This window comes from Parasteatoda tepidariorum, chromosome 6, assembly GCF_043381705.1.
Source record: "Parasteatoda tepidariorum isolate YZ-2023 chromosome 6, CAS_Ptep_4.0, whole genome shotgun sequence".
NCBI classification, from domain to species: Eukaryota; Metazoa; Arthropoda; class Arachnida; order Araneae; family Theridiidae; genus Parasteatoda; species Parasteatoda tepidariorum.
Genome location: NC_092209.1, coordinates 74,456,745 through 74,484,381, shown reverse-complemented (window position 1 = coordinate 74,484,381; position 27,637 = coordinate 74,456,745). Strand labels below are relative to the sequence as shown.

Genomic DNA, 27,637 nt, shown 5'->3' with positions numbered 1-27,637 from the left:
TTATATGTTAATTTGCATTCCTAAATTCAATTGTTAATCAAATGTGAGCTTCGAAATTTCAGATTTCAAAAAAAGCTTATTTACTTCATTTCATTACACAAAGAATTGGGAAAAAAGTCGTTTGCATTTCTATTTTACGAATTGCTTCATTTAAATCTGAACAAGAAAATGAATATGAAAAGAATGCAAATGCAGTCACAATAAAATATAATCTTAGACCGACAAACGGGGCACAAATGTCAGTTAGGGTAAATAAATATTTTTTTTTACCCTGCTTACAGTGTTTGTATGAAAATCGTTTAGAATATCGCATTACTCGCCAAGTCTTTTCGGGTAATAGAATACTGTTACATCGATTTAGGGCGATTAATTTGGATGAAAGTAAAGAAAACATTTCGAACCGACGAGTTTCCTTTCTTTATTCGTTTACAACGGCAACAGTTCGAAATGTCTGGAGCTTTTGCTGATTTGCTGTTTAGGATAAACTCGATTTCCTCCCATGTTTCAGAAATAAACGAGGCAACTATTTAGACAACAAATATATTCGAGGCAATAAAAAGAATATATTTTATCAGACAATATAGAGGAATGTTTTCTCTTTCACACACTACCAATTTTCCATTCCGAAGAAATAAATTTGCATAGACCGCCATTATTGAACATCAGGATGGTTTTCAGTTATTTTATTTGCCCGTAACTAGTTGGAATGAGCTTGAAACCAATTTTGGAACTATGATTTTTCTATTTAGTTTGGAGGAGGGATACAGGTCGAAGTCAAGAATAAAAATTTAAATATCGAAGGTTTTTTTTTTCCTTCTTGGTGTTTCCTTATGTGAGCCATTTTTGACTTGAGTGGATTTAAAAAGTGGTTTCAAGATGCATTTACTTTATTCATTGCTTCGAAATTACATTTTAATGTAGGCTGGAACTCTTTTTCCTCTAAATTTTGATTATATTTACATTCTTGCATTCAAAAGGAAATATGTAGTAATATTGTGAGGATTGTTGCTTTTTATTTAGAGTAAAATATTCAAATTGTAAATTTAAATATTTCTATAAGATATATATGAATGTTGTCTTAATATTACATATAGTGTGACATAATAAAAATACAATATTACTTTGAAATATTGTAAAGTTTACTGTGTTTCTGGCTCTATGAGAAATCTAAAAAGCTCGGTATTTTTTACCGAAGCTCTTTGGAAATGACTTTTGATAAAATAAACAATAAAGTTTGGTTTTATTACCATGCTGTGAAATTTGATTATTTTGTCACGATGGCATGGCATAAAAACCATTTATTCGGTTAAATTTGCTTTCGTTTTTGTATTTTTACTAAATTTACGGTAAAAAGAACTATAATTTTAATCATTATATTTTTCGGTAAACCATTGTCACCATACGAAAGTTAATTACCAAATAAATATTATAAATACCGCATACTTTGATTTTATTATAAGGATTATGGGTTTTAGACCAGAAATGTTACTATCATACCATTCAAGTGCGGTAATTTTATCGGCAACGTGAAATCCAATTTTAGAAGTCAAACGAAAAAAAAACTTACCAGTGTTTCGGTACTGTAAGCGAGTACTATCATCAAACCAGAAGAACCAATAAGAACAAAATAAATAAAAGATTTCTGTACTATAAACAATCTCTATTACCAGTGTCGAAACAAATAAAACGACTTTCAAATTAATTGTGAAGAGACAAGCGGTTATTTTAATACTATAAAAAGCACTATCATCAGTTCCGAATTGCGTAAACAAAAGTACAAATTAAATATTTTTACATCGTAACAGCAGTTTCTGGACTATAAAGAAGTACTATCATCAGTACCGAAGCGCATAAACAGCGATAAGCACAGCATAAAAAAGTTTAAAGACAAGTTGCTGTTTCGGTACTCTGATCAAGTACTATCATCAGTGATAAAACGCATAGTTAACGTAATAAGAACAAATTAAAAATTGGTTTTGGTACTATAAACAATCACTATTACGAGTGTCTAAACAGATAAAACGATAGTCAAATTAATTGTTTAGCGACAAGCTGTTGTTTTAATACTATAAAAAAGAACTATCCTCAGCTTTGAATTGAATTAGCATAAGTACAAAATAAATATTTTTAAATATATTAAATCGAAACTACAGTTTCACAACTATGAAGAAGTACTATCATCAGTGCCGAAACGCATAAACAACGTGATAAGCACAATTTATAAAAAGTTTAAAGGCAAGTTGCTGTTTCTGTACATTGAACAAGTATTATCATCAGTGATAAAACACATAGTTCACGTAATAAGAACAAATTAAAAATTTGTTTTGGTACTATAAACAATCACCATCATCAGCGCCGAAACACATAAAGATTCTTCAAGCTATTCACTAAACAGTAAACCAGGTTGTAAATAAACAAAAAGAAGTGTTTGAAATCTATCATTTGTAATTCAAAAAACGCTGATTAAATTTTTTGAAAATACTTCAAAATTTATAGTTTAGAGTTTAGTGAAAGTGCAAGTAAATTATTGGTTGAGGAAAAATCACGAATCTCTTAAAATTTATCAAAGTGAACTGAATTCATGCTGAAGAAAAATTAAAATTTTAAATTAAATTATAAAGATGACATATGACCTTTCTAATATACACATATAAAGCATTTAAATTAAATTCGGAAGAAAATCTTTTTACTGTGCAAAGAAAAGAGTTTATGATAGATAAATTGGTTTACTTATAAAATTAATTGAATGAAAACAAAAAAGTAATCTTCGCAAACAGTTAAAAATCATAAAAATAAAAGGAAAATAAATTCCGTAAGAAGAGTATAATATACAATTATGCTTAAATGAAATTTTTGTATTTTATCATTGTTTTATCAAAAGGAATTATATTCTTTCAAGACTAATTATTTTTAACTATATACATGTATTTAAAAAATGAAATGAAATCTTAATAAATTCATTTTTGCTGTATAATGCATATGCCTTTTAAAATGAAATATATACTTTTTGAATCCTTATGACTGGAAATTATTGAGTAAAAAGTAATTATCTATTGGTTCAAGAATTGAAATTGTCATAATCTCTCATATCATTTACATTAAACTTTATAAGAGATGATAATTTTATTTCTGTTAATGTTTTATTTCTGATGCTTTTTTATTAGATTGTTACTGAAATTTATCTGTAAGATTGCTTAGTTATTAAACATATTACGACGTACTTCCAAATATTTTTATGTGAACCTTAATTATTTTTAATCACCTGTTTAAAACATCCAACCTATGAAGTGATTGTGTAATTTTTTTAAATTTTGAATCATATTTAAAATTATCGTATTGGCGAATGAATGAATCAGATAATGAATGAGCAAATCTGTGAATCGGAGTGTAAGTGAATCAGAGAATCTGAAAACATAAAATCTATATAATTGTTTCTCAAAAAAATAAGAGAAAATATATTGGTGAATTGATGGAGCAGATAATGAAAGAATGAATCAGTGAATCGAGATATAAGTGAATCAGTAACCCAAAGAGTGAGCGAATTATCCTAAAAAAAATCTTTTTGGTTTCACAAATCAGAACAATTATCACTCAGGAAAAAGCATCAATCGTCGATTGAGTAAAAATCATTCCTTTATTATAGAGAATTGAAGATTAGAAACTAAATAGAAATAATTTTTGCTTGTTTTTGTATAGTTTAGAAAAAATAAATACTTTCAGGTTTTAATATTGCCGCAAACATTAAAAAATAGTGCGACAAGTCTGCGATACAAAAAGAACTTAATCATCGCCATGAAGCTATAATCATTTTTAGTTTTTTATCAAGTCAATTTTTTTTAAAATTTTTTCATCAAGATTATTTGTTAATATGCATCATAATAGCGTAAACATACCCTGAATAATATTTAAAATACAAAGTTTGCTCATTGATTATTCAAAAAAAAAATTTTTTTTTTAAAGAAAATTTAAAGGGACAACAGCAATTTCACCGTAATCGTTTTCTGAAATTGTTTTTCTTCGTTTAGGATTAAAAATTATGAGTATTTCTCATTTTTTAAAGATAAAATAAAGCGTACAAAGGAAATTTCGTAGTTAAAGGTATTTTTATTATCAATTAAGTTTAGTACCCTATCATTAAGGAGTACCATATCATTAATATGCTTAAAATTGAACAGACTGCTATAGTTCGCCCAAAAATAGGATAGGGTATACTTAGTGCCGCGTAAAATAAAGCAAAAATAGCATGAATTAAGAGCAACGTGTATTCTATTCTATACTTATTTCGGCTTTATTCACGTTGTTTTTGGTTTATTCTACTATATCCTTATTTCGGCTCTTTTCACGTTGTTTATGGTTTATTCTGTTATATCCTTATTTCGGCTCTATTCACGTTGTTTATGGTTTATTCTGCTATATCTTTATTTCGGCTTCATTCGCGTTGTTTATGGTTTATTCTGCTATATCTTTATTTCGGCTTTATACACGTTGTTTTTTCAATATTTTAAAAAACTTGTCTTTCGATAAGTTGAAATTAGCAAAACATTAGGATTGAATATTGAAATTTTAAATAATATGTAAATCGACTACTATTTGGAAACAAACACTCCAATTAAATACTTTAAAATCTTTCTTTTGTCCAAAAATATTGGAAAACCCAATTAATAGACCAAACGTAATTCAGAATATCTTTTACTTAGCAATTCAGAATATCTTTTACTTAGCATACAAAAGCAATTCGGCTCAGCTATATATTATTTTTGTTTGTCAAAATTAATTAGATGTATTTAATTTATTTTTTATACATTAAAAATATGACTACGTTTATTTTTAACTTTTAAGCATCTCTTTAAGTTACGTGAATTACATTTAATCTCAAGAAAAAAGAAATAGATATCTCTCAATAAATTTTAATCCTCTTGCTAAGAAAATAAACCTTTTGATAAAATCGGAAACACTGCATTTTTATAAAAAAAAAATAAAATTCTCTATCTTTGTTTATCTATAAACTTCATATTTATCAATAAAAAGAAAATGTTTCTTCGCGTTTGTTATTTTTTTATCAGATCATAATTTTCTTGAAAAAAATCATTAAAATCAGTGACACCCTTAACGAAATATAAACAAAGATAAATGTTATTATTATATGTTTTTTAGGCAGCGCCGTTTTTACTTGAAGTTTTTCTTAGCTCATTTTTAATGGCTATTTAAAAGTTTAATCTCTTAACCATAAAGTATAGGCATTAGTAATATTCCATAAGATATATTTTTATCAAATTTGTTTTTACTCTTCACTATAAGAAAATGAATTAGAACAAACTTTCAAATATTATTCATTTTTTAAAATATCACTGTCACAATTTTTTTTGTTGAAGTTAAATTAAAATAAATTATTATCCAATTTTATATTTTATCGGACACAATTTTAAATACTTAAATTTCAATTTTTATGTGAATGAAATAAATATTTTATTATTTAAAAATGTTTCTTTTAAAAGTATTTAAGATTTTTAATTATTTAAATTACTTTGGTCTATAAATGCTTATTATTTAACCCTCAAAAGTTTAAATTTAGTGTTTTTATATGTCAATTAATGTATTCTGAAACTAGGAATATTCATTATTTTTCACTTCTTCACTACTGAAGTATAAAGAAATACAGCAAAAAATATTTTACAGTTCCGAATTTTTATATTACTGACATAATTCATAATAAGTTAAACAAAATATGATATATACTTTTAGGTATGATAATACTTTTAGGTACACATAGCTGTGCCTCAGGTTTTAACTAAGTAAAAGAATTTAAATATTTCAAATGCTAAATAGCGTCTAAAGTAAGAACAAACATGCATATTGCTATATTATTGTATATTTAAATGAAATTATGAATAGATTAAGTAATAATTTGGAAAAAAATTAATAAATTTTATAAAATATGATAAATAAATTTTAATAAATAATAAATTTGATCTTAGTACAATGCAATCTTGCATTAAGTATCAGTTTTGAAACTATTATGGAAATTTTAATTATGGAAACCGCGCAAAATTAATAATTATTGAAAAGGAATCCAACATTAAGTGTAAAAAAATATTTAATTCTAGGGGGGAAATTTTAAAATTATGGAAAAATACACATAAAAATGTTTTTAAATAGATTTGAAATTAACTACTCTTATTATGAGAATACCCTTAAGTACTATGCTGTCACAAAGTTCGCCATATGATGCCAAGGTATACACACATACGTGGACCTGCATGTTCTTCATTGTATTATTTTTTAATATTAAGTAAATATAAATTTTAAAGGCCTCATACAGATCACAGAACTTCTAAATCAAAAAGAAATATATACATTTTTAGAATAACTGGATTATATAACATTTAAAATTACTTACGTTTTCGAGCACATGAATTTAGCGTCATTTTTCGAAAAGCACTTCTGTTTATGTGGAATTTTTCCTAAATAACTTACATACTCTGCATCTATTAGAATACCCAGAAAGCTTATACGTCCACGAATGTTTCAGTGAGGGTAAAACTATAAATTTTCTTCTAGCGTGTATTTAGAAATTAAGAAGTAAATGTCCACATATATAAACCGAGGTAATGAAGAGGTTAGAGATAACGATTAAAATTATCTAAAAAAACAATCATTAAAATTGCTGTATTTTCAAAGATGTCACTTAATTTATTCTGAAAACCTTAGAAGTTATAGTATTTTCAAAAATATATGATTTAATATTTTTCAAAATTTCAAGCATTTTGATGTTTCTAAATGTTACTTAGCATGTTCTACGAAATTTTTGTGTTATTTTATTAATGCCAATTAACATTTTCTGAAACTAGCAAAATCAGTTTTTTCCGATGGTGTTTTCTGAATTTTGGTGTTTTGATGTTCTTGGATATTTTCCGAAAGAAGAGCACAAAAGTTTTAATGTTTTCAAAATGTTGCTGAACATTTCTCAACATTTCCTCATTCAAACTCTCAAAAGTTTTAGGTTTTCAGAAATGCTATTTAGGTTTTATAACTCAAAAAGTTTTCAAAGAATCCTCTTAATGTTTTCTAAAAATACTACCGAAAGTTTTAGATATTTTTCATAATTTCGCTTAACATGTTTATCCACTAAACTGCTTTATTATTTTGATAAGTTTTTAAACTGTTCAATGTAAAAAAGGATTTCTCAAAATTGAGCAAAAATTTGTCAAAATATCTTCGAAATAAATAATACTCGAATTTGAAAAACCGACGCATTTAAAATTGAAACTGCATATTCATATTTTTGACCAAATGCATAGCCCCAAAAGTAACGTGAACGGAGTAATGTGTGAGAGAGTACATTGGCTTCCGGCTGAATTCGAACCAATGACTTCCGGGATTGTAGTAGGATACTCTAACCACTATAACCTAAGTTCAACCTAACCTAAACCTTTCAAACCTAAGTTCTGGATGAGTTCGGAAGCTTTATGTAATTAGAACTGCAGAGACACATCATGATGTGCTAATTTCCAATTTCAATGGTACAAAGGGTTGCAATTCGAAATATATGGTCTCAATCGCTTAGTCCGGAATTTAGCAATTTTAATATCACTTTTTGCTCATTTAAAAACCTTAAAGCGAATGGATTGTATGTCATCATGTGTTATTGCGGCGGCTACTATATGAAGCTTCCTAACTCTACCTCGTCTGGGGTATACGGCTATGGTGACTAGAGTATCCTGCTACGATTCCAAAGGTCTTTGGTTCGAATCCTGACAGCGAACATCCCCTCACGCTTATCTTCCTCCGCATCACTTTCGAGACTGCATTTCGCTCCAAAATGAGTATATGCTGTGAAATTTTAAATACATGAGGTTTTCAAATTCTATTTCTATTTGACTGCATCTTTGCTCAATTTTGAGAAACTTCTTTTCACAGTGTTGAAAAAATTTCTAAACTCTCACTTTTGTTGTAATCCATTAATTCAACATGTTCATACTATAACGTGAATTCAATCAGACTGTCCAGTATGATTCAAACTATCCCGTTCTTTTCAAAAATGGTTTTTATAATATTACTTTAACAAAGATCAATCTAAACTTAACCACCTACTTTAGAAATATTAGAGCATGAAAACCTTAAAATCCCACAAACACAATTACATTTTATTCATGAAATTATTCATCTTCCCAATAGACTAAAAATAACAGAAGTTTCATGAAACACGCATACAATTGTAGCAAAAACAAAAAATATTTCTCAGCGTTCTTACTCTTCCCGGCTTAAAAAAAGCAAAAACATATTTCAAAAAGGATAAGATTTTACTTTCGGATTTGGGTGAGATCTTCATCCATATATCAAGCCGTTATTTTGTAGCTTCTTTTATCATAATGTTTTCCTTATTTTATGATAAACGAGGAAGAAGATTTAGTGGGAACTAAATGAAGTTATTCTTGCTCTAAACTCATAACGTAATTGCCTTAATGTAATGAATAACACTAAGCAGAAATGTATGCGACTCAAAAGCAATTTAAAGATTTTAATTATTGTTAGTCTCGGCATTATTATTTCCATTTGATTTATTAATTATGTCATTATGAAATTATTATTTTTTTTTAAAAAATTGACCCTCTGAAAAATATATTTTTTGTAATAAATGTTTTAATTTATATATATATATATATATATATATATATTTACAATAAAGATTTATTTTATATTTTATGCCACTGTCTTCACCTTTTTAATGTTTNTATTCGCTGTCCGGAGCAAGGTGGCATCTATACATACAACAAAATAAATAAATACAAGAAAACACGAAGAAAGTTAAGAAAAACAATAAGTTTCATTTATTGCGCATAAGCTACAAGTAAACAGAACTCTTCCTTTTTTTTCTTTTTTTAATCAGTTGCTTGTTATTTTTTTCATTATTATTTCCCCCCCCTTTCGCATATGTCTATAATTTTCCTTTGTTTTATCTTTATTTTGAACTTAATATCTTCATTTTGAACTTTGATTCTGAGCACAATAAATAAATACAAAAAAAAAAAAAGGAACACGAAGAAAATAAAGACAAAAAGTAAGTTTTATTTACTGCTCATAAGCTGCAAGTAAATAAAACTCATAAAATAAGTGCAAAAAATATTGTTTTTAAATTTATTAATTATGAAAAATATTTTTTTTAAAAACTTGTCCATCTTAAAATATATATTTTTAGAAAATAAGTAAATATTTGTCCCATCATTCAAAAATATTTATAATTGTAATAAATATTTTATAATATATATATATTCTTTTAAAAAACGTTTCTCTCTATGAATATGTGTTTGTATATTTTCCCTGGAAAAGGTGTTACAGAAAATAGAAAAATGTAAGAGACTTAGAGTCAAGAAATCGCTCGAAGTGTCCTTCCTTTTTCTATTAAAATTCTTTAGTTGACATTAAAAGTCTTTTAATCATGATTTTTTTTACGGTAAAACTATTCAAGAAAGGATCTTTTTACTACATTTTTAAAATTCCAAGAAATAAAAAAGGAACAAAACCTTTATTTTTTTTAATTCCAATATTAATTTAATTCGTGTAGAAGAGAAAGAGAAAAAAATAATTTTAAGAGAGATTTGATTTTGTAAAAATAATCTTTTTTCAAGTTTTTAATTACAAAAAAAAATATACCTGCATTTTCGTGATTATATTTTTTAAACATACCTTTAAGTGTTACTTCTTTTTAAATGCATGTTTTAAGTTCCATAGATTAAAAGTAATATATATTTTTTTATTCCTATACCTTAATCATATTCTCACAGACCCCTATCCCTAATAGCTGCACTTACCAGAATTTCGCAGCTCTTTTAGGATTCCTATTCAATTCGAGTTCACTCCCTGCTTGATATATTTTATAAAGGTTTGTTTTATATTTTATAGGTATATTTTATACTAGTTTTGGATAAATAGTAACGAAATAAGTTTCTAAAAATATGCAATATTTACATCCAGCGAATGCTTCGATTTGTATATGTTACCTTCATTGTTCGAATTTTCATTCTAAATTTATGGTAAAATAACCCATAGAAGTTTGTAAATCCGATTAACCGTAAAATTTACGGTAGAGAACATTTTTTTACTTTTACGGTTTGAAAACCGTTCACAACTAGCATGGTTATAAATTCATGAATCCAAAACTATACGGTTTATCAATTATTTACATTTACGTGATGGTTTCAAAATAGTAGAAAATAAATTTAACTAAACATAGAAGCTTTGTTAGGTAGTGGGCATTGGAGGGTGCAGGATACAAGTTGGGAGGTGCAGGATACTAGAAACTCATGTGTTGAAGGGAATGGAAGAAATATTGTGGTATAACATGTACGCGGTTGCAAGAAGCGACGGGGCTTAATTAGGTGTATTTAGTCATTGAGATCAAATCCAGGTTGCTTAACCGTATTAGGTGAAAGCAGTTAATAAACGGTTTTTCTTACAGTTAGCAGTTTGATTACTTATGGTATATATGGTTATTTGACTGTTTTGTTTGAATATGGTAAAATAACAATTAAACAAATTATGATTTAACTATTTTTCCTGGAAATTTCAAACATTGTTGAATAATTTAAATCTGAAGAACATTGACTTAAATCGATGAATATCAACAATCACTCAAGTGAACATCCGAAATATTTGTTATGTCTGATTTGATCAATATTAATTCAATACTTATTCGACATTTCAATATTTGATTAATATAGATTAAGTAAAACATCAGCTTTGGGAATATCAGGCAAATATAAACCGGGTAATAATATTTAAACTTAAAAAACATAAATGTAGAAAATACTGGACAAGTGTTTATAGGGTAGAGATTTTTTAATCTGCAAAACATTAGGGGTTGAGAATACCCGTTATTATCTTCACACCGTATTCCTAACAGGGATATTTTCCCCAATCTGTCCTAATCAGATGTTAAAATATCGAATAAGTATTTAAATACACCGAAGAACCATTACATTATGACCACCCTGCTAATAACGTGTAGGACCACCTTTAGCCCTCAAAACTGCTAGCACCCGCCGTGGCATTGATTCCACAAGGTGCTGATAGGTAGTCTGAGGTATCTGGTACCAAGCGCTCACCAACTGATGGTCCTGCAATTCCCTCACATTGCGAGAGGGTAGTGTGGCAGTACGAATTTGGTTTTCCAAGTAGGACCACAATAGCTCTATTGGATTAAGGTCAGGTGAATTTGGGGGACAAGACATGACTTGAAAGTCACTGGAATGTTCCTCGACGATTCGACCCTTATGACATGGTGCATTATCCTGTTGGTAAACACGATACCCCGCAGGAAAAATTGTTGCCATGAATGGGTGAACCTGGTCTGCAACTATGTTCAATTAGCTTACAGACGTCAGGGATTGTTCTATGAGAATTATGGGTCCTAATGTGCCCCATGAAAACATTGTTCCTGGGCGAGAAACCATGAAAACTTGGGCGAGCCCATTGTTATAGATGGAGGGTGGTCATAACGTAATGGCTCTTCGGTGTAGATGAATGAATAAATGAATGAATAATAATGAATAAATTAGTATCAATTCACATCTAACATACAATTTGGGCATTTACCAAAATGACTGTGCGATTCTTGGCATTCACCATTAAAGTTAACACTAACTGATTTCGGTCTTTCATAGTAATATGCTGGAGGTTATAAAGTGATGGATTATCTCTTGAAAACGTGTAGGATCTCCACTGACTATGCGAAATAGGCATGGGATGTGCTTAAAAAGTAGTTGGAAGTCGGAATTTTCAGCAATGCAGCCTCAATAGGCGTCCAAAATTGCGAAATTGTTGCGGGTGCAGGATTTTATGCATGAATTGACCTCTATGTTATATCCCATAAATGCCCAAAGGGATTCATGTCATGATCAAGATTGAAAAATCATTCACTGAATCCTGAACTATTCCAGAAAGTTTTTCAACCGAGGCGGATAAATATTATGCATCATAAAATTATTTAATGCATCATACAGAAGGCCGTGATGGCTCGGGGGAAAGAGCGTTTGTCTTCCAATGAGGTGAACCTGGTTCGAATCTCACCTATGGCATTTCGATACAAATTCTGCACCCGGCTTACGCCAACCACAGTGTTGACGTAAAATATTCTTAGTGGTAAACGGATCATTGACAAGAGTCTCCTTGCCATCAGGCTAACCATGGGATGTTTTCGTGGTTTTCCTCTCCATGTAACTCAAATGCGGGTCAGTTCCCTCAAAAGGTCCTCCACGAAGGCAAATTTTCTCCCAATACTTGATCAAGGAGTTCCCTTGTCTTCTCGATTAGGTTCAAAATTGCAAGGCTACAGAGTTGAACATTAGTGTTCGTAAACCCAAAAAATTGGATCGGCTGTTCTACGTTAATTATAAAATAAAATACATTAGACAGGGACCTTGAAAGTAAAACATAAACATCCTTATTACATAACTGAAAATGTTTATACATATTTTAAAAGGTGAAATTTTGTTTAAGTAAAAGTATTGTAGCATTGAAGACAACCACAGACTCTTGCCAAAACTTGTATTCAAATGTGAACAATCTGCAGACGTTATCCAAATTACGCTGCCATTAGTTTTCGGGAGCGAAAATATTCAGGGCGTGGACTTGGAGCAAATTTTTCCTATTATAAGAGTTCAAGATTCATTCACACCTTCTAAATTAAATGTGAAAGCTCGATTTGGTGTTAACTTAAATAAAAGTGTTCTTTGACGCGCAATGTTTTGGATTGTTCTACATCTAACTCAGAGAGAAAGTACACCGGAGAATTTACCAGTTTAGATTTTCATTAAAATGCTTCTTTCTGCGAAAATTATTAAGCATCATTAAAACTAAAATTAAACTATAAATATTGTGCAATGGGAGTAAATTAATAAATATAAATAAAACAAAAATATGTGGAGCTTGTATATTTGTATAAATAATCCACTTTAAGCTTCCTGTTTCTGCTAAGTTTTTGAAGTGTGGTTTCTTCGTTGCCAACGTAAGAAAATAAACTTATCAGTTTTGCGACCACATACATACGTATAAGCATAAGATAGCTAATTTTTTTAAAGGTCTTTTTGTTTACTATCAAATCAACTTTTATAGTTGCAATTGTGTTTTTTTTTATCAGTTTTAATTTATTAATGAACTAAATTGTAACAAATTCAAAATTGTAACTAAATTCATATTTTCAAATTTATTATTTATAATTTTATATCATCAAGTAGAATTTATTATTTATAACTTCGTATTATCAAATAGAATTTATTTTTCACGAAAAATTAAAGATTAAAGAAAAGCTAGTTTTCGAATAAAATAAAGGAGAATACAGTAAAACCGTGACATTAACAAGTGGAAAATAGAAATTACTACTAAACACAAGTGTAAATTTTTTAGAAATTTGATTTACTAAATAAGGTTGTTACTCATTTTTCACTGCGCGTTTAAACTTACAGTTGCTTTTACTAAAGTTAATAGAATTGATGTAAATTCCTTACATACAAATAATATGAAATAGAATTGAATAATATATTTTCTAAATAAAACATACAAATTCGAATTCGCCAATTATTTTTGGAAGATATTATTAAATATTTATTCAGCGAAAAATAGTTAAAATAAATGTGTCATTTCAAAAGGAAATATAAACCAAGTTTTGAAAACAATAATAATTTTAGAAATCAGCTAACACCGAAATAAACGAACAAATTCTTATATTTCCATATTTTGTAACTTATGATTAGATTTTTGTTCTATTTTCCGCGATTTTAAATTCAGTTTCTCTTTACTCTTGTATATCAAGTAAAAATGAAATATTTTATGTACTTTATTAATCATGTTTCTACGTTAGATTTAATATTTGTTATCTAAGGCATGATAAAAATAAAATTCTCACATTACTTTTTCTCGCAGAGAATAAAGAATGATGATCTTTTGATTTGCAATGACTAAATAAGGCAATTCTAAAGCAATGACTTGCGATAGTAATTCAAACACGCTGGATCTGATAAATTTTAAAAAATTTTAAGTATTCATATTGGATTTAGAAAAGAAATAATATCTGCTTAAAATATATTTGTTTGAAAGTGTACTGTAATTTGTACTGTATCGAGCACTGATGGGGCTTCGTAGGTGGAACCGAATAAAACAGTTTCTAAGAGTTCACAATTCCGGACAGTAGAGTTATTCACAATCAGATTTGATAAATAACAGCTCAAATAACAGCGTCATACAACAGTAAGAATCACTGGTATCTACCTGCAATACACATACTTCAAAATCTCGGACGGTCATTTGAGGTTCGCATCTCAGAATACTACAGTAGTCACAAGCAGACTAATCTCTCTATAGTGAGATATACTTCTACATAATATGTAGAATTATATCGTCGCCAAATTTTATATATTATATAAGCTTGGCGACGAAATCCCTGAATTTTCGACATAATTCCAGACGATTCCCAGCATAACACAGTAAATTTTAGTCCAATCCGTTTGAAATTCCAGAACTATCATTTACCACCAAAATGATCGCTAAAACGTTAAAACTACGCCGCCAAGTCTGCAAAAATGTCACCAAGTCTTCAATATTAAATACAGTAGGCATAATTGCTTTATTTTATAACTAAATTAGCTTAGAATTACGCAATTATTTAAAATTTTTTTATTAAACTGATTATTTAGGGTCCGTCTGCCACATAAATAGAAAATATTCTCAAAATAATGCAAATATTTACATATTCGTAACATTATCGAACTCTACCAAATCTCGCTTACTTATAAATCTAGAATTTTGAAACTTCGAATAGATAACCAATATTGCTAAGAATGTCGCCAACATTGCCAAGATCACCGAAATGTTCCCCAAATTGCCCATTCTGCTTTTTGATCCAACGAAGTCTCGATATCTCGCTTCCAAACAAATCGGTAAAAATATACTTGAGGGTGCCCCTTGGCGAAATTGGCAACTTATGTTTGGCGCCATTCCTGTTTGCGCGGATCACCATGCTGACAGGTGCACAGAATTCTCTAATAGCAGTTATATAATGTCTAAATTTATCATGAATCGAATCTGTGAACCTCCATCGCCACATAAATTGGGCGAAATACGAATCGAAAATGGCGTCTGTGGTACCGAACTGGCGATGACATTTTTTTTAAAGTCCCTTTTCATGACTGCCCATTTACCTTCGATCTTATTGGCCAGAAGCAAAAGTAACCTTACCAGCCGGTATCCAACGTAGAACTAACGGACCTCTGAAATCACATATACTGTTGAACATTTAAAAATAACGCTAAAATCTAAACCAATCAGAATCACGATTGGGTTTCAACATCGCCCAGCTTGGCGATCAACCGCGATCACAGCGAGAATCAAGGAGCACCCTCAAATATTGTCTACCCCACAAATCTAGAATTTATAAATTTTGGTAAGTTCGATAGAACTTTTATTGTTAAAAGTACAAGATTTTATTTATTTGCTATTTAAGTGTATGTAAGTTGTGAGATAAATTTTAATTTATTTGTTATTTTAGTTATTTAGTATATTCTTTAGTATATTTCTGTCTACATTTTTACAAAAAAACAAGAAACATAACACGTAATTTTCACACTAAATCTTTTTTCTATAATATCACTATAGCAACCGATGATACAAACTCTAACTTACAGCTTACACCTACTAAAATAACAAATAAATCAAGATCTAGCTTATAACTTACATTTATTTAAATAGCAAACAAATAAAATTTGGTACTTTTAATATTTATCGCAAAAAAATGTCTTTTGAATGGTAATAGTAACACTATCAGTTAGAGTGCCTTTCTTTGCTTGTAAGTTGTAATGGTGTGACATTAAAATCAAGTCTCCAAACTGAACACATATATAAAAATTTCTCAGCTTATTTAATTTTTTTCCTTGGGAAGTCTTAACAAAGAAATCCTTTAGAAAATATAGTTATAGAAATTATATTTGCATAATAAAATTTCAAACAATGTCGTGTAATTTAGTTAAAACTAAACTAAAAGACGTAACTTAAGTCCAAGTACTGAATAACAATGTCTGCTCTTTAAATTAATGTCTTACTTATTCAGAACATTTAAGGTAAACGGAGAAAATTTAATTATGACAGAGTTTAAGAACAGAAAAATTAAAAACTCATTTATCTTTTCTGCCAGAACTTTGGCACTTAATTATATTCGCCAACAGATACGTGATAAAAGTATGGTGACATTTGTAAACATCTTAAAAAAAACTTGTATAAAAAATTTAAATAATTTATTTTGCACTCGTTGAACTATTTCTGAATTTATAAGCCTATACGAACGAAAAGTTTATTTCAATCATTTCCCCAAAGTAATTCTGAAATAATTATTGAGAAAATTCCGCCGAACTATTAATGAAATTACACAAATGTTAAAAATGAATATTAATTGTTTTATTGTCGCTGGCCTTCTTAACGAAATGCTCGAAGTAATTGCTAGCGAAATTGGTGCAGTGGGAAAACTCTTTAGCTCACACATTGAACGAAAATTAAATTATTCCAATTGTTTTGATTAACAAAATGGAACTCTATTAAGTGTGCCTTTTGGCATTTTGCCAAAAGCCTCTTTTTCAGGAAGATTTTTTTTGTGAAATTTTGAGTTTCAGAGAAAGGAGTTTTGGGTATTGCCGAACCAGCTTCCTTATCTAAAATAAAAAATCTTTATTTATTTGCAAAACAAATCTTTTTCGTTAATCAGAAGTTAATCAGTTTTTTTATCAACGCAAATTGTATTAAATAATTGAAAAGTTAATTAGATAAAACGCATTGAAAACGCGCATCGTTGAATCATTTTTAAAAGTGATCATAGCTAAACTGAAAAATAATTATATCGCATAATTACCTTGTAATTAAGCAATTAATGATAAAAAAAATAATTACTGCGTTTTTAACAAAGGAAAATTTAAGATTATAAGGAATGAGAATAAACTTCGAAATGGAATACTTTATTCTTACTTTGATACAGTCACCGTTTGTAAGAGTCGCACTTATTTAATTTTAGAATTTTTGTCAAAAATGAAGAGAAAAAAAGTAAATCATACTGAATGTCACAATTTAATATTTGAGTGAGGAAATAAAAACAATATTGAAATCTCACAAACCACTAGTGATGAAGGCGAGACTGAAGACATCAACAACATACATAAATTGGCTGAGGAAACAGAAAGAAGGTTAAAGGCGTTTTGATACTTTTCCTTAAATTTTTCTCATTAATGATTCGACAGATTTCAAAAACGTTTTTATTTCCCCCTGACTTAAATATTAGTTTAAAATCTATTTGCGTACTTTTTTTTCTTCCTTTTTAAAAATAACTATGAAAATATATATGAGGAAGGTCATTATAAAGAACATCCTTAACTAGACTTAGATAGAATGAAAAACTTTCTGCATGCATTGGCTAACTATTGTTACTATTTTCTAGCCTTTCGTCGCGAGTTTGTGTATATTATACAGGTCTGGTTTACATTGACATTTGAGAGAAAATATGATATTTTCAGCTTTTGCAAGTCTGACTCATTTAATTGTAGTCTTATCAGACTCACTACTTCTTACTCATATTATTAACGCATTTTACTTTTTAGTTGAAATCATTAAAGGACAACCTTCAAATTAACATTTGAGCTAAAATTTATACTTAATCGCTTTTGCAAATTTTACTCATTTATTCTAGTCTCACCTGACTCATTAATTCTTAATCATATTACTTAGGCATTTTACTTTTTAACTAAAGTTTGATTGCGGCTGCACATACACTGTAAAAAATATTCTGTATCGAATTACGGTAAGAAGTACTGACACCCTGAATCCAGCATCCTTAAAATCCATTTTTATCGCAAAATTTGTACAGTGAATTAATTTAGTTACGGTGATTCAGAGATTTTACTGTAAATATTACTATATATAAGAATTATAGTATATCTGATTTTCTTGTTCCGTAAAACTTTATGGAAAAAATGGGCTTGACAGTAAGTAAAAAATACCGGCAAATCACAATTCACTGTGACTTTTTTTGCCATAAGTTAATCGGAATTTTTTACAATGTAGTGAATATATATCACTAAAAGTGATACAAGTATAGAATATTCCTAGATGACAATCTTTTAACATTCCAGGTAAAGACGCTTTCACATTTTAAACATCTTTCTTCTTACCTTGTAGCTTATACCACCTGTTCGCTTCTCTCCCCAACCCCACCGTTTGTTTCGCACCATTATTGCTTTTTCCTTAAGAATCTATATTTTCTACAAAAGCAAAAAACATTCTTTTTTGTAAATATNCTATATCCAATTACTAGTACATATACCAAATATTTCATTCTATCAATTACAATACACAAATAACTTTACTCTTATACGCAAATAATAATTTTTAATTAAACTCTTACAAATATATATGAAGGTCATTAAAGAACATCCTTAACTAGACTTAGATATAATGAAAAACTTTCTGCAATCTCAATCAAAAAATTTTCTGCCAGCATTGACTAACTATTGTAACTATTTTCTGCCCTTTCGTCGCGAGTTTGTGTATATTGTACAGGTCTGTTTAACATTGACATTTGAGGGAAAGTATGATATTTTTTAGCTTTTGCAAGTCTGACTATCATTTAATTGTAATCTTATCAGACTCATTAATTCTTACTCATATTATTAATGCATTTTACTTTATAATTGAAGGCATTAAAGAGCACCCTTCGCATTAACATTTGAGCTAAAATTGATACGTTATCGCTTTTGCAAATCTGACTAATTTATTCTAGTCTCACCTGACTCATTAATTCTTACTCATATTATTAAGGCATTTTACTTTTTGACTAAATTTTTGATTGCGACTACACGTACACTTTAAAAAATATTCCGTATCAAATTACTGTAAAAAGTACTGACACCCTGAGTCCAGCAGCATCTTTAAAATCCATTTTACCATAAAATCCATTTTAATCGAAAAATTTGTACAGTGGTATTAATTTAGTTACGGTGATTCAGCGATTTTACTGTAAATATTACTATATATAAGAATTATAGTATATCTGATTTTCTTGCTCCGTAAAACTTTATGAAGAAAATGGGTTCGACGGTAAAAAAGTACCGGCAAATCACAATTCACTGTGACTTTTTTGTAACTTTTTCTGCCATAAGTTAATCGGAATTTTTTACAATGTAGTGAATATATAACACTAAAAGTGAATATTCCTAGAATATTCCTAGATGATAATCCTTTAACATTCAAGGTAAAGACGCTCTCATATTTTAAACATCTTTCTTCTTACCTTGTAGCTTCTACCACCTGTTCGCTTTTCTGCCCAACCCCACCATTTGTTTCGCACCATTATTGCTTTTCCCTTAAGAATCTATATTTTCCACAAAAGCAAAAAACATTCTTTTTTGTAAATATGTAACTAATACAATTTTGTTTTAGAATGCTTTGTTAACATGAGTTGATTATATTTTTAACAAAATTTCCCGGACTTAAAAAAAAGTAATTAATTTTGTCTAGTTCAGTGAGAAGAAATATTTAAAAAGTAGCTTTAGAGTTTACTTTTATATAATTGGGTATACTATAGCCTACGTCACAGATCGTGTTATTCCTACTAAATTTAACTAGTAAACAGCATTTTCTGCGAACCTGATTTCTAGCAACAAGTAAAAGCATCAAACGAAGTGTCTTGTTATAAGTCGCTACTCGCCAGGTTGGAATTGTATTAGTCTAGTTCCTTTGGAAATATTGTTGTTTTACCGAAGTTTATGAATTTAGTAAGTATATTTAAAACTCAGTTTATTAATTAAACTAAAAGGTAAATGTTATTCCTAGTAAGTGGAAGTAGTTGTGCTTTTTTCATATTATACCCAATTGTAACTGTATAAATAGGAAACGGGTTTTAACTCACTAGAATTATCTCTTTTCTTTTTTAAGAAAGAATTTATCCTGAGTAAGAATCTGGTAATATTTAAAACTCAAGCGCGAGATTATAAATGTAGATATTGAGCGAGATAAACTAAATTTACGCACAACAGTGAAAAAATGTTCATTATTGAAAACATAAAAAGTAAGAAAAGACTTCAGAAAAAACTACTTTTTAACTACTTTTTTTTATAACCGTCGTTGAACAGCCTACTCAATTTTATGGGCTAACGATTACTAATGTTTAGCCTTGTAATATTGAACCCAATCCAGAAGACAAGGGAACTCCTGGATCGAGTATTGGGAGAAATTTGGCTTCGTGGAGAACTTTTTGATAGAGCTAACCCGCATTTGTGTTACATGGAGAGGAAAAGCCCGAAAACCTCCAACAGTTAGCCTCGCGGCAAGGGGAATCTAACCCATGATATGTCTACCACTGAGGATATTTCACGTCAGCACTGTGGTCGGTGCAAGCCGTATGCGGAATTCGTATCGACTAGGATTCGAACCCGGTTCGTCTCATTGGAAGGCGAACACTATTCCCTGAGTCATCGCTGCTCTTAACTACTTTTTGACGAAATTGAAATTTCGATATGGAAAAAAAAAACTTTCATCACGTCAAAATTCTGTAGTTGCAATTCTTGGGTCACCGTAAACAGCCCGTACGTTATTTATATTAAAAGTTTAATAGAACTAATTATCGATTGCTAATTTATTTATTCCATTATAATTCCTGTGTATTTTTCTTATCTTCTCAGTTTCAAGTTTCTAAGTTTTATATTATGTAACAATAACTTGAACACCCAAAAAAGTGGCGGTGTCGGTTTTTAATAGTTTTTTTCAAATATAGATAGATACACTTAACACGTTGAATGCCATGGGGCCACCGGTGACCGGCGCTGAGTTTGTTCGTAGCGTGACGGGGGTCACCGGTGACCAGAGAAGCCAAGAATATAAGAAACAGATAATTCGAGTACATTTTTAATGCTTTTAATTTTAAAAAATTACTATCGTTACTAAAATGGTTTGAAGAAATTAATGCAATACATACTGAGAAAATCATTTTCACCAGACGGGCAAGCCATGCAAAATTGGCATGGCATTCAACGTGTTAATGTTTTAAACAGTTATCATTTTCAAGTCTTGAATTAATTAAGAGTTAACACAGATTATAATGAGATTTAATGCAAGTATTGTATAAAAAAAAATTTTATCTAATCGTTTCAAATCAGAAAGAAGTAAAGTGAAACTGAATATTTATTTCATTTTTAACTGCTTGCGAATCTTTTACTTTTTCCTTCAAATATCTCATAAATTATTTCCTCAAAAAGTATCTTAGAATATAACTTTATCGTTGAACATTTATACAAGTTACTCCATAAATCATCCTCTTGCATCTATCCTTAAATGGAAAGGGATGCAAAAATACTGTTGCATCTTCTGCGCATGAAATAAAAAAATGAGAACTTTTTTTCCTTTCGTCTGTTTTTTGAGCTTTATTTTTTGAGACCATCTTTGAAAGGCTTTGCATTTCTTTTCTTGGCTTTTGTAAGCTTTCAAGATTAGATACAGACTTAAAATGTGTATTAGACATCAGTAAACAAATATATTATGATGTTGCGGTTGTTTCAATGTTTTGAAATGTTTAAAAGAGACTGCGGTTTTAGATTGTTTGATTTTATGAGAGCTTTTATTTGACTATAAAATGTAGAAGCCAAATAATTTAGTAGTTTATAAATAGTGTAAACTGCATAAATATACTGTTAAGTTGGGCAGAAAAATTAAATATATCTAAGAGCAGTGATATAGATCAGCAGATCTTAAGATGGGGTTCCGCAGAACCCTGGAGTTCCAAGGAAAAGTCTCAGAGGCTCCGAAAGTCTAAATTTTTTTAAACCAGTAATGGTTCATGAGACTTTCAATTATATTTGTATAAAAACAATAAACTGTAAGTTTGATAGTTTGGTTATTATTATTTTAAACCAGTTATGATTTTCGAAACTTTTAATTATATTTTTATAAAACCAATAAACCATAATTTCTTTGATAGTTTGGCTATTTTTTAAAAACAATTATGGTTTTTGAAACTTTTAATTATATTTATATAAAAACAATAAACCATAATTTCTTTGATAGTTTGGTAGTTGTTTTTTTAAACCGGTTATGATTTTTGAAACTTTTAATTATATTTATATAAAAACAATAAACTATAATTTCTTTGACAGCTTGGTTGTTGTTGTTTTTTTACCCAGTTATGGTTTTTGAAACTTTTAATTATGTTTATATAAAAACAATAAACCATAATTTCTTTGATGGTTTCGTTATTTTTTTAAACCAGTTACGGTTTTTGAAACTTTTAATTATATTTATATAAAAACAATAAACCATAATTTCTTCGATAGTTTGGTTATTTTTATGAAATTATTTAAGTAAAATGCCAATAAAAAAATGCAAAAATTTATAAAAAAACTGATTAACAATATCAGTTTTTCACGTTGATTTTTTTTCCTAATTCGAACTAAAATTATCCAAATTCAAGAATAACGAATTATGGTTCTCTGATAACCATTCTCAACGTTTGTAAGAGTTTAAAATGTTGTTTATTAAGCTGTAATTCAGCATATTTTATTAACTTTCAGCTAATGTATGAACTAAAATAAAATTCAGAACTAGACTACATACCACTTCAGGCTTACGAATTCCACAGTTTGACATGTTCGGCATTGTTCGGTAGGCACTGAACAAGTGTTCTTCGCCTCGGAAAATTCCGGAAGTTAACGTTACCCGGTGGGCATATATGAACCTTAGTCACGTAGGCGAGCTGTTGTAGTTAACTTACGTCGCACTAGAGAAGCACAATGGGCTATTGGTGACTGTCTAGGGAACATCCCTGAGAATGATCCGAAGACATGCCAACACAATTTTGATCCTCTGCAGAGGGGAGAGGTTTTGATCCTTTAAGAGGAATTTTACAGTAGAACAATTTAAAGAAGACCAATACAGCACACCATCGGTCTCTTCATAGACTGATTCAAGTGGTCTCCTACCCACTCACTGACTGCAACCAGTGATGCTTGACTTCGATGTTTTACTGGGAACCCTGTCCTAACAATCAGTCCACTGCGAAACGGAGTCGAGCAGTATTACCCACGCCACACTGCTACAGATGCCCGTTCATAGAGTGGGACACATTCACAGAGTAGCGCAGAGAGAAGCATCCATGCCCAGTGCGGGTTTCGAACCCGTAATCACTGGCTTCACAGTCAGGCGTGCTGACTGCTCGGCCTCCTGGCTGACCCACTGTTTGAGATAAAACTACTTATTTTATGAGTTTCATTGATAAAGCAATCAATCTTCCGATTAAATATAATCAAAATAATTTGCAATTTCTTTTGGTTAATGTTAATTGGTTAGAGTTAATTAACCACTGCAAATAAACTTTGTTCACATAGTTGGGGTTCCGCTAAAACGATACTCGATAATTAGAAAACAAACTGCTCGTAGTTGTAAAAAATTGGGAACCATTGATGTGGATAAATCTGACAATTTTAATAATTTTCAATTAATCTGATACTTTTTTTAATACTTCATCAAAATCAAATTTAAAAACTTCTATGTGTGAAATCTTAAGATAAATTTTTAGGGCAGATTTTACGAGCATATATTGCATATGTGCTCGGTGTGTTTTAGAGGAGTCGAGGATTAAACACCGGCCCCTCTTGACCGGAGTCTGATTTCTTTAACTATTGGGCTACCACGGCCCCTATTGCTTATTAAAAGTAATAATTTATTTCATTATTTTTCACACTATTATTTCGAAAAATAATTTCATTTTGCTTTTATGACCGTTACATAAAATAGTGTATAATGCTGCATCTGTGTTCATTATTATTTTAAAGAAAATTTACTTTATATGATTTTTGTAGGTTTTACTCGCATATAAACTCACCCTTAAAAATTACTTCAATACTCTGAACATTAACAATTTAAAAAATAATTTACTTTCTCTTACTTATGTGAACATTATTTTAAAAATAATTTTCTTTATGCTACTTATATTTCTCGAAAAATATTTTTTAGTTGCATATGTGAATATTATTCATAAAAAATAATTTGCTTTTTTTTAAATGTATAAAATTACGGGCACAAATGAAGAAATAACTGCTTTGAAAGTTTCACGTGTCTCGTATTTTTCCACTCTCTTCCTATTATCTCCATTTTTCCTTAACTCCTCACATTTCTTAGTATTAGAATCTTTACTTTGGTTTCATATTTTCTTTCTTTTTTTTGAGAAAGGAAGAAAATATATAACTTAGAGGCATGCCAAACCCCTGTATACCACTGGAGCTAAAGCAAATCTAAAGTTTTCCTGGGATGCTCTTAAAAGTAAAATAAAATTCTGAAAATGGAAGAAATAAAAAGACTTCCTTTTTTTGCTTTTAAGTAAAAAAATATGAATAATATTTTTGCTGCCTCTTAGAATTTTGAATTATATTCATGAAAGGTATTCATAAATATGTTCATATGAATATTGTTTGAATATTAAAAGCCGTACAACTATATTTTGAAACAAACTTCTAAATTGTAAATTTTCGAATAAAAAGAAATTTGTATGGAGATTTTCATTACATTGCAAGAAATTTCTTGAAAAAAATGGTTAAATAACAATTTGTTTAATTGTATTTTACCATAGTAAACCAAAACAGTTAAACAAACATAAAAAAGATAGTGTTTAAACTGTTAAATGACAGAAAAAGCGTTTATTGTCTGTTTCTACGTAATATGATCAAACAATTAGAATTTCCCCCTCACCAAATAGACCACTTAGTTCTGTGCAGCTAGGCACATGCTGTAGCCGTGAAGGCTAATTTGTCAATATAGTGACAGGCTAAACTGGGGTTTGAATCCTAGCAATGATAACAATATTTTTTCAATTCCTTCTACAGACGAAGAGGTTCCCATGCACACCTCGATTGGTTACCATGGACTATTGAAACATGACACTTTTGGTCATGCATGGATGGCAGCACCTCTTAACCCAAAAAGTCTATTATTTCCCCTCTTACACGATAAATGGCACTACCAGATAAACCGATTAATAAACATTTTTAGGTTTATTTGACAAAACACAACTCAACAACAACCTAACTCTAATACCCATTACATAACGACAAGCTTATCAAACTCCTATGTCCAGTTAAACTTCGTTTTTATGGTTTTGAAATCATACTAGTTGTAAATGGTAGCAAAAACGTATTTTTTTTTGTCACGGTTTTTTACTGTATTGTTTTTTGCACGAGTTTATATGCAATACTTTTATATTTAAACATGCATGTAATGGGTTTTCATTCAGGAATTTTTTTATATACTTCCTTTTTGTAATTATTTTTAACGTATTGCATTACAATGTTAACAATTGATACACGAACATAAACAAGTGCAAACCTGTTTCTGCTGCATAAAAACAGTAAAGCTGTATAGAGTATCACCTGATGATTAAGATTTTACATAGAATATTATAGTGCGTCTGATAATTTGACCAAGGACTATATAGTTCTTAACACGCACCGGAAAAAAAGAGAAAACTAAAAAGTAAATTCAACTGGTCTTCATACCATGCTAATGTAAACAACATCTTAATAACCATCCCTTTTTTTCTGAGCATGAAATATATATAGAACACTATATAAAAGACACATATTAAAAATAAATTTATTTTATGTAATCCAAATCTACCTTTTTTAACGGCATTACATACTTTTAAAAATACTGAATCGCGATCAACTATAGTGATAGCAACATTTTAAGCCGCTTACGAAATTCGAACCGTATTTCAAAAAAACCCCATCCTAACTCTTTTAAAGGTGTCCGGCTATTTCTTCCGCCTCTCTGGCGCAATAGGGACGGCAGAGAAGGAAAAAAAATAGCAGGTAATGGAAATGATAGCGCAATTTATAGCCATGGCGTGATATATATGCTGCCATTTAAAGCTGGACAGGTTCGACCAATTTTCTGACCCTTTTCCTCCCATGCAGGAGTCCGGAACTTTTTATACATATTTTTCAATCTCTATCCAATTCAGCTTAAAGGAAAGTGTCGATAAAACGTTACGGTTTGGCGGGAATTTGTTTTTCAGTTTTTTTTGGATATTTCTTGGTTTGTTTTGGTTAAGAGTGTAGTTATAGAAGATTGCATAAAGATTTGATTTTAGAGTTGTTTCAAAGAAAAAATATTTTCGCGGTAAAATAGGCAATATATATTTGTTTAGAATCGGTTCAGAATTGGAGAAAAACATGCTTCATATATGAGATACTGGTCCTTATACTGGTGACAATGCAGGCCAAAATGTCACCCTTATAGTCCAAAATCCGCAAAAATTATATAAATTATTAAATATTATATTTAATGAAAAAAGTTATTGTATCTGTAGATCATTGATTGTAAACAACGCAATGAAAGTTTCAGAAAACGTGATTTTTTTTTTCAACAATACCCACATTATTTGATTTGACAATGTGCGCACAATTCGCTAGTGTGCATTTTACGGACATAGTTCAGAAAGTATAAGTTAAAACTCATGTAAATGAAAAGGATACTAAGAAATAGGGTTATTTTTAAACAATGTATTCTATTCACACAAACACTGTATTTTCAGAAAATCTGATATTTTTTAACAGTACGCTCATTTGACTTTTCAATATACACACGTCATTATGTGTAAAGATAAAAAAATAAAAAATTTTGAAAATCTCCAAGTGGAGAGACTGAAAGTTAATTTCAGAACACTTCACGTAGAAATGGTAAATTAGAATTTCCCTTAATTTAACACTAACCGACAATAATAATCGATGCTAAACTTGTTCGATAAAGAAAACTATCAATTACATTTGCCATAATTTGAAACTCTCGCTTATCGTAGAATCACTTCGGAAACTGAGGTTTTTTTTTTCTTTAGCTGTAAAACCTATAAATTATCTAGCGGGAAGCAGTTTAATTGATTTCTGTGATGATAACACAAATGTCTTTCAAAAAATTCTAAATTTATTTATCGATGATTTGACATTAATAAATCGTTTGCGTAGTTGTCGGAAGTATCAGACGATAATGAGTAAGCCGTAGTATATAATTAAACGCAAAAGTTTGCATATGAGAGTGGCATCGCTATCGACTTAATAATATGAAAATCACTGTATCTTGAGTTTTTTTTAACTTTTCGAATGTATGTATAATTGCTTACGAATTCTAATGATAATGCAACACCCAAAAATTTTGTTTTTTTAAACACTGAGGGTTGAAGGAAAAACATCTATTTTTTACCAACTTTCATTTTTTATCGATGATTTGTTTTTACTGTTATATTAGGATTGCACTAACTCAATTAATTCAAAATTGTTACAATAGGACAATTTGTTTGAAAAAGTTTTTTAAAAAAAGAGTTCGTTTAAAATGTACGAAACAGTTTGTAACTGTTACAAGATAGACGGAGAAAAATATTCTGGTAAAATTACCATACTGTATGGTAATGACAATTCAAGTAAAAAAAATCATAATTCTGGTTAATAAAACCAAATTATACGGTATTTAAACTGTTCATTTGGAAATTTTTCCGTTAATATGGTAACGTTTTAAAGGAAATTCTATTTTTCTAAATTATAATTCTTATTATCACACATTTTGTAAGAAAATATAT

At 29.4% G+C, this 27,637-nt stretch overlaps 1 protein-coding gene across 1 annotated transcript in view; it reads left to right on the top strand.

Annotated features, from left to right (window-relative positions):
• Window positions 1–27,637, top strand: part of LOC107438694 (alkaline phosphatase) — a 178,373-nt gene that overhangs the window by 21,855 nt on the left and 128,881 nt on the right. The gene's annotated exons all lie outside the window — the stretch shown is intronic.